The sequence below is a fragment of the Rhinatrema bivittatum genome, chromosome 10 (assembly GCF_901001135.1).
Source record: "Rhinatrema bivittatum chromosome 10, aRhiBiv1.1, whole genome shotgun sequence".
NCBI classification, from domain to species: Eukaryota; Metazoa; Chordata; class Amphibia; order Gymnophiona; family Rhinatrematidae; genus Rhinatrema; species Rhinatrema bivittatum.
In genome coordinates this window covers 11909694-11927770 of record NC_042624.1, presented here as the reverse complement: position 1 = coordinate 11927770, position 18077 = coordinate 11909694, and the positions used below count along the sequence as shown (strand labels likewise).

General features: G+C 45.5%; 2 long non-coding RNA genes across 2 annotated transcripts in view; one reads left to right on the top strand and one right to left on the bottom strand.

Moving 5' to 3' along the window:
* Positions 1 to 18077, top strand: part of LOC115100321 — a 139572-nt gene that overhangs the window by 80524 nt on the left and 40971 nt on the right. The window lies entirely within an intron of this gene.
* The window catches only part of LOC115100322, a 54114-nt gene continuing 51016 nt past the window's right edge, over positions 14980 to 18077 (bottom strand). Inside the window, exon 3 of the long non-coding RNA XR_003859034.1 lies at positions 14980 to 15134. This is a non-coding gene — a long non-coding RNA (uncharacterized LOC115100322). The remainder of the gene's footprint in view (positions 15135 to 18077) is intronic.

Below are 18077 nucleotides of genomic sequence, written 5' to 3'. Positions count from 1 at the left end.
TGAGTCATCTCTCTCCACTACAGTCTAACCAAAATCCATCTGTACAACGTATCTTTCACTAAATTTACTATATCCATATAACCACTCTTCTCAAGTTGTAACAATGACTCCCTTATCATTATCGCATAGAGTTCAGCTCCTCCTACTCATCTACATGATCCATCACTCTGCAGCTCCTCACTACTACTTCTCTCTTATCTCTCACAATACTCTGCAAGTCACTTCTATGTCATTCTCCTCTACTGACAATTTACAACAACATGCTTTCCACCTGGCTGCTAGGGGTGTGCATTCGTTTTCGCCGTATTGGCGAGCCGCAACATATATTGCACTATTCGTAGTATTCGTGGGGAAGCGAAACGTATCGCGATTCCCCACGATTACACGAATATTCCCCAAATTATACGGCCACCTAAATAAAAATTTAAACAAACCCCCCACCCTCCTGAACCTCCCCAAAACTTACCAAAACTCCCTGGTGGTCCAGCGGGGGGTCCGGGAACTATCTCCTGCACTCACACCCTCGGTGCCGGTTTCATCATGGCGCCGATAGCCTTTGTCACAGGGGCTACCGGTGCCATTGGTCAGCCCCTGTCACATGGCCATTGGTGCCACCTTGTGCTCCTACCATGTGACAGGGGCTGACCAATGGCACCGGTAGCCCCTGTGACATAGCATGGACAAAGGCTATTGGCGCCATTTTGAGTAGTGGCATCGGAAGGCCGGAGTGCAGGAGGTCGCTCCAAGACACCCAGGGACTTTTGGACAGCTTGGGGGGGGGGCCTCCTGACCCCCACAAGACTTGCCAAAAGTCCAGTGGGGGTCCGGGAGTGACCTCCTACATGCCAGCCGTCCGATGCCAGTACTCAAAATGGCACCGATCGCCTTTGCCCTCACTATGTCACCGGCACCTAGGGTGTGAGTGCAGGGGATGGTTGCTGGACCCCCCGCTGGACCACCAGGGAGTTTTGGTAAGTCTTGGGGGGGTCAGGAGGGTGGAGGGGTTGTAGTTAATTTGAATTTTAGCTGGCACAAGAATAGAAATTGCCGTATTAACGCATCGAGGTGCGATACGGCCGAATGCAACGTATCTGTTCCCCGACGAATCCGAATCATGAATGCAACGTATGGCGTCCCTCTGCACATCCCTACTAGCTGCACCATATACTTGGAAAAGAGTTCATAAGCTGGCAGGTTATGCTCCCTCTCTTGACTTATTAAAATCCAGTGTAAAAACTAGGGATGTGCATTCATTTTCAACGAATGTGCAATCTGCAACGCATAAGTCCCTGTTCATTTGATTCGTGGGTTCGCAAAATGCATGGCGATCTCCCCTGAATAAAACATAACATATATTAGTTTCATTCTTTTGGTTTGCAATGATTTCTTGTGGGAGTATCCAAAAGAAAAACAAGTCCTTTCCTATGAGTCATAAGTGACCTCACAGCCTTATCATAGAGTGGGTCAGATAGGTTGGCAAGGAGACGAGAATGCAACCTATCAGAGCTAAGCATTTTTCTAATTCAGCCAATCACCGCTCTTACTCAGTGCTCTGTGATGCTGTTTCTGATGATGTTGTACTATTTATTCATTAAGCACGTGGTGTGCCACGCTCTTTCTTTGCAGGGGTTGTCTGGGGAGGTGGCTTTACTCAGAGCTAGTCCGAGTGCTCAGATCTGTATTCAGTTGCTAGCTACTTTGATAGAAATTTTCATTGAAAACGATATTTGTTCATTTTTGCTGCTTTTTCGATTTTTCATTTTTTGACCGCACTTTTTTTTATTGAACTCAGATGGTCTCTCTGTTTTTCCCACTGAGACAAGCTGCCAGCAGTGGCATTTTGCTGCTGATCTTACCCCCCTGGGGTAGGTTGGTGCAGGCACAGGCAGGATTTGGTTGGTATGAGTGGGAGATAGTGTGAGTTGGTATTTTCAAACAAGAAGCAGCATCACAAGTAATTGTGCTTGCTCAGGCTTCCAGTCAAGTCGTTTCTCTGCTGTTTCCTTTCTTTGTGCACACAGAGCAGTCTCAGTTGTAGTGTGCATCAAGGCACAGCACTGCATCTGTGGGCTGTTTTGCAGACTCATATATATTGGGACAGCAGTGCTCTTTTAAGCCAAATCCCCAGTAGGCCTCTTTTGTTGTTACATGTTTGGTGCATGAATATGCAGCGGTCTCTTTTTTAGTTCAATGAAGAATCATCTTGTGTGGGATTCTCATCATCAAGGCACTGCATCGTGTGTCTGTGGGCAGTTTTGCAGACTCACTTATATTGTGACAGCAGTGCTCTTTTAAGCCAAATCCCCAGTAGGCCTCTTTTGTAGTTACAAGTTTAGTGCAGCGGTCTCAATTGTAATTTACATCATGGCACTGCTTCGTGCGTCTTTGGGCAGTTTTCCAGACTCATGTATATTGGGACAGAAGTGATCATTCACCAATAAAGAAATAATTATTTTAATTGAAATCCCTAGTAGGCACTAAACAGTGAGATTAAATCCATGATGTCAGGGAAAAGTCGAGTGATTGGGACTGGCAAAGGATGCACTTCAAAAGGCAGTGCCAGTCCCCCATTAAAGTTAAAAAGGGAGCTGTTCCAATCTAATATATCTGGAAGGGCAGGAAGTTCCATCTGGAAGAAACTGAAATTTAAAGATGATGCACAGCCACCACCTGTTTCTGACCCTGTAGTGTTGGAGGTGAGGGAAGGGGAAGCTGAGTTATGCAAGACAAAAGGGCGAGACCCAAAAGCAGCAGTGCAACAGCAGACTCGACTTAGAGTTGATAATGTAGCGCAGGCACTGTTTCCTTCCGATTTCGATGAAGAATCATCTTGTGTGGGATTCTCATCATCAGAAATGGAAGAAGTAATAGCTGAAGAAGGTTTAGGAGGATTAGTTAGTTCTGTCTTAGCCTCCACTTCAGTCCTGCAGGGGAGAGATGAAACTGATGATGATGAGGAGGAAGAGCAGTCAGCACCTCTGGCATTGCTTCTCAGGGTGCCCCCACTACTTCAGCTCCAGTGCCAGCATCGACCCCCGAAGGCTATAGAGAAGGGATCACAAAAGAAATCACAATCTGGAGCCACTTTAAAGTGATGGAGGACCCAGGTTTTGCTCAATGTAATTTCTGTGCCAGGGCTATTAGCAAAGACAAGCAAATAGCACATCTATCTAATTTTGGCACGATGCATCATATGCAGAAGCAACACCCAATAGTACTGCCATCTGGGGATGGTGGCAGTACCAGTCAGGGGACCCATTTTTCCAGGCAGCGTAAAGTGGTTGAAAAGGAGCAGAGTCACCCCACTCCCTCAGACCCTTCTAGCAGTCAGGTGGCAGGCCAGCAGCCCCCTGCCATGTGTCAGAAGCGACAACCCACCATGGAGGAAATGGGGTGGTGTTTGGTAACGCTATCCTGGGGAAGGAAGCAGACAGCCTCAGAAGTTGTAACCAGGAGCATCGGGGAAATGATTGCCCTTGATGACCAGCCCTTACAGGTAGTGGAGAATGTGGGTTTCAAGCATTTGCTGAAGGTCTTAGTTCCAAATTACAAAGTCCCCTCCAGAACCACATTTAGCAGAAAGTTCATCCCCAGCCTGTACAACCAGTGCCACAGTCTCATCCAAGTACTGCTAGCTAAAGCAGAGGGGAGTGTGCATTTCACCTGTGATATCTGGACTGCCATGAATACTGCATACTCTTACCTCTCCCTGACAGCACATTGGTGAGACCTGACTGAGGCAGGGGCAGGCAGCAGCTCTATTAGTGAACAAGTATCAGGGTGGAGGTGGGCTTTACTGCACACCCACCTGACGGATTAGGCCCATACCTCAGCCAATATTTTAGCATGCATCTGACAGATTCTGGCGTGCTGGAAGCTACACCAGTGAGACAGGAACCTTCAGGCAGGGTTCTTTGTCACAGATAATGGTGAAAACATGGTAAAGGCAATATGCGACGGGTGCTTTCAGAACATTCGATGTTTTGCACAAACTCTGCACCTGGTAGTGAAGTCAGCTCTGGGGTTGGAGTCCAATCACCAAGAGAATGAATACCTGCATACGTTAATACACAAGTGCAGGAACATAGCAGCAAACTTCCACAGAATTGTGAAGGCGGGGAAGGTTCTCCAACAAAAGCAGACTGATTTGGAGATGCCTCACAAGCGTCTCATTTAAGACATTGTCACCCGGTGGAATTCCACCTATATGATGCTGCAGAGGTTAGTGGAGCAGCATAAACCCCTTCATGACCTTTCTCTGGAAATAGAGATAGGTGTGCATAGTCCCCTAGGGCATCATGATTGGGTAGTCATGAGTTAGCTGGTAAAAATCCTGCAGCCCTTCAAGGATGCCACGGAGGAGCTGAGTTACAGAAGTGCCTCCTTGGCTGACATCATCCCTATAGTTAATTTTCTGGAGGAAAATTTGGATGGCTTTAAACAGGAAGAGGGAATAACAGCAGAAGTGCTGCATTATCTGGACTTTTTCAGAAGCAAGTGCAAGAGAAATTAAGACCTTTTACAAAAGACCACACATACATGTTCACCACAGTCTGTCATCCCCGTGTGAAAGGGAAACTCACCCTACAGTCAGATTGTCTCACATTTGTGAAGGACCTGCTGTTGTTAAAAGTCCATGAACAGGAGCGCAATAGGCAGAGACAGATTAGGAATGAAGCAGAGGAGGAAACAGCGGGCACTTCAGAGAGTAGTGTAAGCCCAAGCAGGAGCAGCACTGTGTCAGCGACAGCTAATACCTCCTCCTTCTCCACTTCAGTATGCCAAAGCCTTGTTGCCCATAAACAAGCATCTGTTCTGGAATGGGCTAGAACAAAAGCAGCTGGCAAAAAGGACTCTCAGCCCACCCAAGCAAAGGAGACACCAGAACAAATGTCAGTGACATGGTATCTCACAGAGCCCATAGAGGACATGCAGACAGATCCACTGGCATATTGGGCACACAAGTCCACTGTCTGGCCACACCTAGTCAGTGGCTCAGCGATATCAGTCATGTTGACCAATCAGTGTGCCCAGTGAATGTGTATTTTCAATGACAGGGGATATCATGAGCCCTCACCGCTCAAGGCTGGCACCAGAGTTTATGGAAAAACTAGTTTCTTTGAAAATAAACATGCCTTCCTTGGGTTTCCAAATTTTCCCTGTGAATGCAAGATGAATAAAATCAATGTAAAGCCTTGCAGCAGCTCCAACTGACTCACATGCTCCAGATAATATCAGCACATGTACCTGACCTTAACTGCTGTGCATGTCTGTCCTCTGTCCAGCCCTTACGTCACTACAAGAGCCTGACATGAAACACTGTGCCAGTTTGTCCTCTGTCCAGGCCATATGTCCCTACAAGGGCCTGACCTCAAATGCTGTGCCTGTCCATCCAGGCCCTACATCCCCTACAAGGGCTTGATCTCAAACGCTGTGCCTGTCCGTCCTGAACTTACATCCCTACATGGGCATGACCTCAAATGCTATGCCTGTCCATCCAGGCCTTACATCCCTACAAGGGCCAGACCTCGGATGCTTTGCCTGTCCATCCAGGCCTTTCATCCCTACAAGGGCCAGACCTCGGATGCTTTGCCTGTCCATCCAGGCCTTTCATACCTACAAGGGCCAGACCTCGGATGCTTTGCCTGTCCATCCAGGCCTTTCATCCCTACAAGGGCCAGACCTCGGATGCTTTGCCTGTCCATCCAGGCCTTTCATACCTACAAGGGCCAGACCTCAAATGCTTTGCCTGTCTGTCCAGGCCTTTCATCTCTACATTTATTTCATCTCTACATTTATTTCATTTATTTCATTTATTTCATCTCTACATTTCATCTCTACATTTATTTCATCTCTACATTTATTGTTTATTTTGTTGTATTTGGTTTTGGGTTTGTTTTTGCTCTTGCGTTAGTTTTTTCATACTGTTTTATTGTCATTTTGTTATACTGTATCTCCCACCTGAGTTCATTGTAAACCGGCATGATGTGCTTCACGAATGTCGGTAGATAAAAGTTAATAAATAATAATAAATAAATAAAATAATAATAATACAGGGGCCTGACCTCAAATGCTGTGGCTGTCCATCCAGGTCTTATGTCCCTACAAGGGCTTGACCTTAAATGCTGTGCCTGTCCATCTAGGCCTTACATCCCTACAAGGGCTTGACCTCAAATGTTGTGCCTGTCTGTCCAGCTTGGAGCTTGGATATTTCATATGCTCAATAGTTTTCATGACCTTCATAATATAGGCCATTTTTCCTAAATCTGTCTTAGGTGCCAACATTAATGTTTCTAGTACTATTGAAAACTGGTGGTAGTTGTACTCTAGGTCATCCTCTGTGTTCCATAGTTTATTTTATTTATTTTTTTATTTAACATATTTCTATACCGGTCTTCATGAAGACAGAGGCACTGTAGGGTAGAAAGTCAATATAGGTTGATATTGTAGATTTGGATTTGAGTAGCAGTTTTCTTATTTCTGAGAGCTCTTCAAGTTCCTTTGTCATCAACTGAACTGCATTAGTACAGTTAATAGCTTCTGGGTATTCACTAGACACTAACAGAACCAGCACACTTTCTGGGCCAACCCATTCCAGGGAGCCCTTTCCTGCGCAAAGGAAAGGGAACTCTCCACGGGTGTAGCCAGCCTATCTCTTAATGCCTGCTGACTCATGTTGAACCGCTGTTCACATGGAAACCTCCTCCGCCTTGGCCTTCAAAATTGTCATTTGTATATCTGCTATGTCCACCAGATTTTAAAAGACCAGCGAGAGCTCACTAGATGCCAATGGAGACACCCCACTCTAGGGGTGAACACATTCTAGTTAGCCCTTTCCTGCACAAAGAAAAGGGAACTCTCCCCGGGGCCAGCCTGTCTTGCCCCCTATCAAAGCCACAGGGACCAGACTACCTCCGTTCTGCCAGCCTGTCTTGCCCCTATCAACTTTATGCCACTCTATCTTGCTGCCATACACCAGATGACTCTACTCCTTGTGGTGTTCTTGCCACTATCATGGTTCCTCAGTGTGTTGGTGTTAGTCTTTCTGCTGCTTTGTCCCTTTATTGGCGCCTTGTGGTTTTTTCTGACACTCTTTCTGCTCGCTATGTTCCCCCTTCATTGTGCTGTAGGATGTTGATGCCACTTGTCTTGCTACTTTGCCTGTCATGCTGCCTTCAAGGGTTCATGCAACTGTTATGTGTGCTCTCTTTTGAAGCTGTGGTGTGTTTTTGACACTCTCGCTGCTGCTTTGCACCTCTGTTAAAGCACTCTTGCCACTCCTGATACCCCTTTAACTCTTTATAGTGTCTTAGGCTATTCATGCCACTTTTGTGCCACTTTGCCACAGTCTAAATACCTTGGATCTCTTTTCTCATTCTGATGATTGCTCTACCAGAAGTTTCATCAGAATTGATAAGAAAACCCCAATTCTGCAGCCAAAAATAGGCTGCAAATACTTCCCCCCTTTGACTGTAATGGGGAAACGAAAAACGAATAAAACTAATCAACAAATTTGTTTTTCCCCCATGAAACGATTTTGGGTCCCGACGAAACGAAAAACAAATCGAAAATGTTTTCTCCTTCTGCACATCCCCAGTAAAAACCCATCTTTAATAAGCAGCTTTTAAATCTTAATATAGAAATGACGGCAGAAGACCAGTCTGCCCAGCAAGTTCGCACTTTGTTTTTTTTCTCATACTTATGTTACTCTTGGCTAGGGATGTGAATCGTTTTAGGACGATTAAAATTATCGTCCGATAATTTTAATATCGTCTTAAACCGTTATGGAACACAATACAATAGAGATTTCTAACGATTTATCGTTATAAATCGTTAGAATCGTGAGCGGCACACTAAAACCCCCCTAAACCCACCCCCGACCCTTTAAATTAAATCCCCCACCCTCCCGAACCCCCCCCCCCAAATGACTTAAATAACCTGCGGGTCCAGCGGCGGTCCGGAACGGCAGCGGTCCGGAACGGGCTCCTGCTCCTGAATCTTGTTGTCTTCGGCCGGCGCCATTTTCCAAAATGGCGCCGAAAAATGGCGGCGGCCATAGACGAACACGATTGGACGGCAGGAGGTCCTTCCGGACCCCCGCTGGACTATTGGCAAGTCTTGTGGGGGTCAGGAGGCCCCCCCCAAGCTGGCCAAAAGTTCCTGGAGGTCCAGCGGGGGTCAGGGAGCGATTTCCCGCCGCGAATCGTTTTCGTACGGAAAATGGCGCCGGCAGGAGATCGACTGCAGGAGGTCGTTCAGCGAGGGTTCCGGCGCCTCGCTGAACAACCTCCTGCAGTCGATCTCCTGCCGGCGCCATTTTCCGTACGAAAACGATTCGCGGCGGGAAATCGCTCCCTGACCCCCGCTGGACCTCCAGGAACTTTTGGCCAGCTTGGGGGGGGGGCCTCCTGACCCCACAAGACTTGCCAAAAGTCCAGCGGGGGGCCGGAAGGACCTCCTGCCGTCCAATCGTGTTCGTCTATGGCCGCCGCCATTTTTCGGCGCCATTTTGGAAAATGGCGCCGGCCGAAGACAACAAGATTCAGTAGCAGGAGCCCGTTCCGGACCGCCGCTGGACCCGCAGGTTATTTAAGTCATTTGGGGGGGGGGGGGGGTGGGGGGGGGGGGGGATTTAATTTAAAGGGGGGGGGGGGGGTTTTAGGGGGTTTTAATGTGCCGGTTTTGCGATTTTACGTTTTTTTCGATTTTTTTACGATTTTTTCACGATATTTTACCCCCCCAAACGGCAACAATACGATTCCCTCCCCCTCCCAGCCGAAATCGATCGTTAAGACGATCGAGGACACGATTCACATCTCTACTCTTGGCTCTTAGTAACCTTTTGGTTCTATTTCCCTTCCATCCCCACCATTAATGAGAGAGCAGTGTTGGAACTGTATCTAAGTGAAATATCTAGCCCAATTAGTTAAGGGTAGCAACCGCTGCAATAAGCAAGCCACACCCATGCCCACCCAGACTAAATAATTCAGTCCTTGTTGGTTGTTGTCTGTATATAGATCCACCTTTCTTCATACCCCCTGCCATTGAAGCAGAGAGTTATGCTGGATATGCTTGAAGTATTAGTCTTTCTCTGAATATCCATCTTACAGCCACATTAATTTTTAACCATTGTCAATGAATGAAATTCCCCAACTCTCTTTTGCCTTATATGTTTGTCTTAATTAGATTTTAAGCTTTAAGAAGCAGGAACTGTTTCTTATATGTTTTTTGCACAGCACTGAATATGACTAGTAGTGCTATAGAAGTGTTAAGTAATAGTAGTAGTAATAGTATTTGCTCCCCATGTCACTCTCACAAATTTATTATAGGGAAGCCCAAAGGATAATTTTTTATTTTGTCAAATTTGCATCTGACTCTGACTGGTTATTTTTCCATGGAGGGCCACAAGGCTGCCACATGGACAACACAAAGAAGGATCCTGTGATTTGCTCCCTCCCTGTACCCTTCATATGAATGGTACTTATTTGTGATCTTTTTATTTTTTTCTTTCTCTTGTGTTGCTTTTATGGGATTGCAACTTTTTTTTGCTTGACTTAGGTTTATTTTGCATCTGCATATTTTATTTTCCAAAATAGCTGCTAGTGTAATCCTTTCCCTTGCACCTTGGGAATGAGATGAGCTTGAGAAGAGCAGATTGGGGTTGATACATTACTAGGAATGAATGGCTGAGCCTTGATATCTGGCAGAGCATGCAAGCTTTCACTATCTTTCTGAACAGACAGAAGCACAGCTTAGTTATGAGTTTCATGACTACTTCAGTTTTTCTCTTTGCTACTGGAGCATGCAAATCTAGTTTCATTATTTCTGCTGATGCATTTGGTAAGAACATAAGAAATTGATTTACAGTTTTTAAATCAAGGGTCTGTCAAGCCCAGGATCCTGTTTCCAACAGTGGCCAATCCAGGCTACAAGTACCTGGCAAGTATTCAAAAATTAAGTATATCCCATGCTACTGATGCTAGTAATATCAATGGCTATTTTCTGAGTTAATTTGGTTAATAGCAGGTATTGGACTTCTCCTCCAAGAACTTATCCAAACCTTTTTTAAACCCAGCTACACTAACTGTACTAACCACATCCCCTGGTGGTAAACTACAGAATTTAATTGTGCGTTGAGTGAAAAAGAATTTTCTCCAATAAGTTTTAAATGTGCTACATGCTAACTTCATGGATTACCCCCTAATCCTTCTATTAGACAAAAGACTAAATAACCAATTCACATTTACTCATTCTAGACCTTTCATGATTTAAAGACCTCTATCATATCCCCCCTCAGCTGGGTCTTCTCCTAGCTGAACAGCCCTAACCTCTTCAGCCTTTCCTCATAGAGGATCTGTTCCATCCCCTTTATCATTTTGGTCGCCCTTCTCTGTAACTTCTCCATCACATCTATATCTTTTTTGAGATGTAGTGACCAGAATTGTACACAGTACACATGGAGCGATACAATTAAACTCTGGAATTTGTTGCCAGAGGATATGGTTAGTGCAGTTAGTATAGCTGTGTTTAAAAAAGGATAGGATAAGTTCTTGGAGGAGAAGTGCATTACCTGCTATTAAGTAGAGATGTGAATTGTGTCCTCGATCGTCTTAACGATCTATTTCGGCTGGGAGGGGGAGGGAATCGTATCGTCGCCGTTTGGGTGTTTAGAGTATCATGAAAATTGTTAAAATCGTGAACCGGCACACTAAAACCCCCTAAAACCCACCCCCGACCCTTTAAATTAAATCCCCCACCCTTCCAAACCCCCCCCCCCAATGCCTTAAATTACCTGGGGGTCCAGCGGCGGTCTGTAGCTAAATCAGGGGAAGGGGGAGGGCAGGAAAACCGGCACACTAAAACACCCTAAAACCCACCCCCGACCCTTTAAATTAAATCCTTCACCCTCCCGAACCCCCCCAAATGCCTTAAATTACCTGGGGGTCCAGCGGCGGTCCGTAGCTAAATCGGGGGAAGGGGGAGGGCAGGAAAACGGCACACTAAAACACCCTAAAACCCACCCGACCCTTTAAATTAAATCCCTCACCCCCCCCCAAATGCCTTAAATTACCTGGGGGTCCAGCGGCGGTCCGGAACGGTCTCCTGCAATTGAATCGTGTTGTCTTCAGCCGGCGCCATTCTGCGCCGCCATTTGCAAAATGGCGGCGCAAAATGGCGGTGGCCATAGACCAACACGATTCGACTGCAGGAGGCCATTTTGTGCCGCCATTTTGCAAAATGGCGGCGCAGAATGGCGCCGACTGAAGACAACACGATTCAATTGCAGGAGACCTTTCCGGACCGCCGCTGGACCCCCAGGTAATTTAAGGCATTTGGGGGGGGGGTTCGGGAGGGTGAGGGATTTAATTTAAAGGGTCGGGGTGGGTTTTAGGGTGTTTTAGTGTGCCGGTTTTCCTGCCCTCCCCCTTCCCCCGATTTACGATTTTTTGACGATAAATCGGGGGAATTGGTATTGTATCGTGGCCCTAACGATTTTTGACTATTTAAAATATATCGGACGATATTTTAAATCGTCAAAAAACGATTCACATCCCTACTATTAAGTTCACTTAGAGAATAGCCACTGCCATTAGCAATGGTAACATGGGATAGACTTAGATTTTGGGTACATGCCAGGTTCTTATGGCCTGGATTGGCCACTGTTGGAAACAGGATGCTGGGCTTGATGGACCCTTGGTCTGACCCAGTATGGCATCTTCTTATGTTCTTATGAGGCATTATGACATTTTCTGTTTTATTTATCATTTCCTTTCTAATAATTCCTAACATTCTGTTTGCTGTTTTGACTGCCACATCATATTGTGCCGACACTGTGCCAGATCTCTTTACTGGGTGGCAGCTCCTAATATGGAACCTAACATCGTGTAACTACAGCATGGGTTATTTTTCCCTATATGTATCACTGAGATGGAGTGTATTTCCTCAGGCTGAGAACCAAGAATCAATGGGAGAAGACCAAGATGGAGGTTGAAGAGAACCAGCCTTCTGTTTCTTCCACCAAGAGAGTTCAGAAAGCAGTTGCAGCTGTGGGAAGGGGGCAGGCCGGATCACTGGGCCAATCAGGATAGTTCAGGGGAGGGAAACATTGCGGACTGGAAGCAGAAGTGCATATTGCACTGATTAAGGAACATCCAACACTGCTGGGAGTCACCAGGATAGCAAGGTGGAGCAGACAGTGGTATGACTGTGCATGAAGGTAGTACCACCATCAGAGGGCTCGGTGTGGATGGAGGTGACGTACTTGCTGAGGCCACAGAGACTAAGGTCCGGATTTTCAAAAGGTTATGCGCATAACCTGTTTTACGCATGTCGCCGGGCCTATTTTGAAAAGGCCCGGCGACATGCGTAAAGGGCTTTGCAAAAGGGGCGGTCCATGGGCAGGGGTGGGGCCGAGCGGGGCCAGAGGCCTCAGGCAGAGCGGCCATTGCTGCTGGTCAGAGGATCGCTTGCCTGCACACGCAACTTGCACCCGCCCGGAGGCAGGCACAAAAGGTAAGACAAAGGACAGGGGGTGTTAGAGTAGAGCTACGGGGGGAAGGTTTAGGGGAAGGGGTGGGAATGTCAGGTTAGGGGGAATGGAAGTTCCCTTCCAGGCCACTCCCATTTGAGAGCAGCCTGGGAGGGAATGGGGAAGGCGGCTCGGCGAGCACAAGGTGCATAATTGTACAACCCCTTGCACGCGCTGACTCCCGATTTTATTACATGCGCGTGCATGTTATAAAATCGGGTGTACAAGTGCGCATGCCGGGTAGTGCATGCACATGTAGACCACATGCGCTTCTTTTTTTTTTTTTTTTTAGTGCATTTTTAAATTTAATTACATAAAATAACTTTTGTGAATGAAAAACAGATGTATCACATTTACATAAAAAATAATCTCAACATAAAATATTCAATCAGGTATTTAGTACCATGTGAATTCCATCTTTGTAATAATAATTTAAGGGGCCAGATACTAAACAAATTTGAGTAAACAAATCTTAGGAAAAAAGGAAAAAAGAAACGATGGCAGGCGAGAGATTGCCTCCATTAAGCCTTCTGTACTGTTTGCGTCGCATTTGAGTGAGAATCAATAAAAAAACGAAGTTGGGACGGTTAAAAAAAAAACATAAACAGAATCAAGGTATTTTACTACACATTTACATGGGTAGCGAAGTACAAATTTGGAAGAAATAGCTAATGCTTCCAGCCTCATTTCAATAAACATTTTCCTCCTTTCTTGTGTTAACCGGGGAATATCAGGAAATAACCTTATGTTTTGACCATAATATTTTTCAGTTCTTTTACAAAAAAAACAGTCTCATCACGGTGTTTTTTTTTTTTTTTCTGTAATAAAAGCAAATGTTACAAATAAAATTCCTCTTGTTGGGACTGTAATCTTCTTTTTAAATCTACCCCTAAGTGAGCATTGAGGTGATACATAGATGCCACCAGTGTCTCCAGGACCCTCTGCTGTTCCGTTCCAAGATTTTCTGAACCAAGCCCGGAATGGCTTCTGGGCAGAGGCCTCCACTGGATCAATGGCCTTGGCTTACTGTTCTGTTCGTGGACCCCTGGGCCGAGAGGGAGTTTGTGCCACCTGTGGGGAGGAGCCCCACAAACCCCCATCATCAGCTGGTGAGTCCAGAGAGGAGCAGAGATCCCACTGGAGCTGCACTACTACCAGTCCATGTTCCCCTTAGATTGATCCCTTGGGTACCGGGGCCTGCTGGACTTACGTGGGGTCTCTGGAAATCCCAGTGGATTGGTAATATTAGCTGGAGCTAGGTGCGGTGTCCAGATACCAATAAGGGTCAAAGCACTCGGCAGGGGTTGGGTCTAGGGCTGGGGTTCTGGCTGAGGATGGTGGCAAATCTCATGGTCAGTGGTCCAGACCAGGGTCATGGCAGGCAGCAATTCCCAAGGTCAATATCCAGTTGAAGGTCAAGATCCGAAGAAAGTCCAAGATGCAGGAACTCAGGAACATCCTCCTGGGAGGAGCAGGAAGAGGAGCCAAGAAGCAAAAGCAAGGTCTGCAGGCCAGACCTTGCCTTAAATAGGATGGGAAGCTGAATCAGGAGGGAGGGGCAGCAACATATTCCCACTGCGGTCCCTTTAAATTTCATAAGATGGTGTGCGCATGCGCCTAGGGTGCCCAGGGAGGAAGAGAAGCCCAGGACGGCGTTTGGCCATGCAACGGCAGGAAGCAGCGCCAAAAGAGCCAGCCATGTCAGTCTGGTGAGGAGCCTGTGAGGAGGAGCTGCATCGGCAGTGGCTCCCTGCCATCATCAGCGTCCTGAGGACCTGACTGAGTTGTGCCATGGCGGAGGTGAATATTTCAGGCTAGTTGCAGAGGCTTGCAACCGGCAACTGTAACAGCAACATATTTCTTCTCATGCACATGTTTTAAAATCAGCTGAGATGCAGCAAATTCCTAAGGTAGACATGTGAGTAACACTTGCTTATGTAAGAGGAAGGAGGAGGAGCACCTGGAGTTTTGGGGCTTGGCCCGGCAAGTTTCCAGATATTCCGCCAGTCTCTTCTTTGCTTCAGGTATGATGAGCTCCAACACGGTTCCACTGGTATTTATGGGGGCTAAAAGCTGTGTGCATCTTGGAGGGAACATTACCCATTACCTACAGCTTAGTGCCCAGCGGCCAAGGCCCCCACTCCCTTGCTAAGCCATTGCTCAGCCATCTCATTTGAAAAGTACAGTAAATCCTTCTCTTTATTCTCTTGTTTTTAGTTACTTTTTTAACATCAGAATTTATTGCTATTACTTCTTTTTACTTAGCCCCTGGTCCTCATTTTCACCTACATTCTCCCACCAGTAAAGCATATTTAAACACCTTGGTAGCCTTAAGCCTTACATATAATCATAGGTCTTTTTCACTTATAATTATCCAAATCTTTTTTTTTTTTTAATTTTGCTTGCAAATAAAATCCATTCATGACCAATTCAGCAGTTATAATAATTGATCTCATGCAGCAGTCCTATTGGTATTTCTCGCAGCTCCTTCAATGGCAATAACTTTTCAAATTATTCCGACTCTTCATCGATATGAAACACCCCGACATGGGTCCATATTTCAAACTTCATGTTCTTCCTCAGGGCTAATCTTCACCCAGTCAGTCTATGGAAAACAACCACACTTGTTTTTAGTGGAAAAATGAAGTCAAATATACAGATACTGAAGCACTCAATACTCACTGCTGCATGGTTCCAATCAGGAAATGACATCAGACACCGTACTACATAAACCACTCGTATCATTTAACCTGTCAATCAAATGATGTCATACCCTCATCACTAGAATTATTTTCATGTATTGTGTTATATCAAGAATACAAGTCCATTTTGTTGTTCAAACCCTTAGGTGAAACTGTATCCAAATAATATATCCAAGGCTGTTCTCTAAAGTTACGTTCATATTGAAAATCCCCCATCTCTCAGATTCCTGTATACTTTCTCAATTACTCACCATTATAAATCTGAAAACACATGGGAATGGTCTACACAGTGCTGGACTATTGGTGCTTGCAATTTCCCTGTAGTAAGTCAGCTACAATGTTCTATAATCCGCTTGTTGACAGGATGCAAAGTGCGTCCAGTATACTTTTTTTTGCAAGTACATATCTCCTGGCATGCACGGAAGAGCCGGTTTAAAAAAAAAAAAAGGGGAGAACCGGGGGAAGGGTATGGGTGGGATGGGGGCAGGGAGAAGACTGGACAGTGCCATTAGGCCCTGTCCTGCATGTAGCTTACTACTGCTCCGGAGAGCAGGTAAGAATAGAAAAAAAAACTTGTTAGAGAGCTTTTAGAGGTCGGAGAGGAGAGGGAAAAAGGCAGACATGGTAGGAAGGGGTTTTAGAATGCTCCCAATAAGGGAACAAACTGGGAGGGAACTGGGGAAAGGCCCAGCCCATCATCTTGCACATTTTATAAAATGCCCTCTTGCACGCATGAGTCAGCTCTCATGCACCTGTGCATGCCGATATACAATCTGGTGTTTAAATACATTTACTGATGAAGCCTATAATATATATAATTTAGGGGCTGATATTCAAAAAAAAGCTGAGCTCCTAAATTTATGTTTTTATATTAGGTGCCTATCAGAGTCATTCATCAAAGTGTGTTATGGCGTTAACGCTCACAATAACATCATAACGCACACAATATTCATCCCAGCACGCAGCACAAATGCAAATTTGGAAAATGTATTCAAAGGGGGGGATTGGGGAGGGTTTGGGTGGGATTAATGAAAATGAGGGGCATTACCACTCTGTGTAATAGTATAACACATGCTGTCATACAATTTTAATGCCAGAAATAACTACACCTTTTTTTGTAGGCATTATGCTGTGCAATATGCTTGAAATGGCCATAATGCAATTTTGCAATAAATATGTCAAATTCCATTTCAGGCATTTTTGGGCAGGGGTAGAGTGGAGGGGGGGGGGGGAAGAGAGAGAGAGAGAGAGCAAGAGACTCTCTGGGATGGCATTCATAGTAGTCAACTATTTATATAGCTATAGGAGGGCCAGCTAGTAACTCGAGGTGAGGTTTTGGTGGTAGTGTAGGATTTTGGGGCCAGTTGATGACATTTCTACAATATTTTCTCGCCCTAGCTTGATGGATTATCTACCAGGGTACTTTCAAGCTAGGGTGAAAGAACATTGAAGTAATCTCATCTTAGTTTGACTTTCCTTATTCCAAATTAAATCAATCTTCACTGAGGTCTACTGTGCTGTTTGTACATCTCACTCTGCATATAAAACTGGCCCCCCAAATCCTACACCACCACCAATTCCTCAAGTTACTAGCTTGCCTTTTTATAGTGATATAAATAGTTGACTACTATGAAAGCCTTATAGTCTCTCTCTATCTATCATGGGTGTTTAGCATTTTGATGAATCTGGACCCTAAGTTAGACACCTATTTTCTAGGGACATGAATCGTTTTTCAGACAATTTAAAATATCGTATGATATTTTCAAACTCGTCAGAAATTGGGGGCTCCCCAAAACCAATAGGAAAACCCCACAAAATTGTTCGTGGTGTTCTCTTATCGTTTTGGGGGAAGACGGGAAAATTGGCACACAAAAACAACCCCTAAACCCACCCCGACACTTTAAAACACATCCTCTAGCTTCCCCCCACCCAAACTTTTTAAAAGTATATGGTGGTCCAGTGGGGGTCCCGGGAGTGATCTCCCGCTCTCGGGCCGTCGGCTGCCACTAATCAAAATGGCGCCGATGGCCCTTTGCCCTTACCATGGGACAGGGGCTATAGTGGCCTTCTATTGCTCCTACCATGAGACAGGGGCTGGCCAATGGCACCAATAGCCCCTGTCCCATGGTAAGGGCAAAGGGCCATCGGCACCATTTTGATTAGTGGCAGCCGACGGCCCGAGAGTGGGAGATCACTCCTGGGACCCCCACTGGACCACCAGATACTTTAAAAAAGTTTTTTGGGTGGGGAAAGCTAAAGGATGTGTTTTAAAGGGTCGGGTGGGTTTTATGTTTATCGGCTCGGGCGCAACCAATTTAAAAAAAAAAAAAAAATCGGACCGCACACAAAAAAGTTCCCGATAGTCCCCGAACCCGGAATCGGAAAGAATTCCGGTTCCGATTCACATCTCTACTATTTTCAGCCAAACTTAAGTGCCTAAGTTTTCAGTTGAAATTCACACACAATTAGGGCCTTTAACCTCGGGTTTCTAAATTTAAGCCTTCTATTTATTTGCCTAGATTTAGGATTCTAATTTAGGTGCCTAGTTCTGAAAATCAGTACTAAGCTCTTAACTTTGTTTCCCCTCCCTACCTCTGCCCCATAGCCACCCATGTTTTAGGCTTCTAAATTTAGGGGCCTAATGAAGCTAGGAGACTAAATTTAGGGACTCAGCCCTATTATATTTTCAAAAGGTTCAATTTAGGAGCCTGACTCCAAAAGCTAGGTGCCTAAACTCTTTGAAAATTGACCGCTTAAAAACTTGGCCCCATAGATTTTTTTACAGAGAGGGTATTATTTTCCAATTCTGTTACTGATTCAGCAGTTTCTTCTGGAATATCATCTGT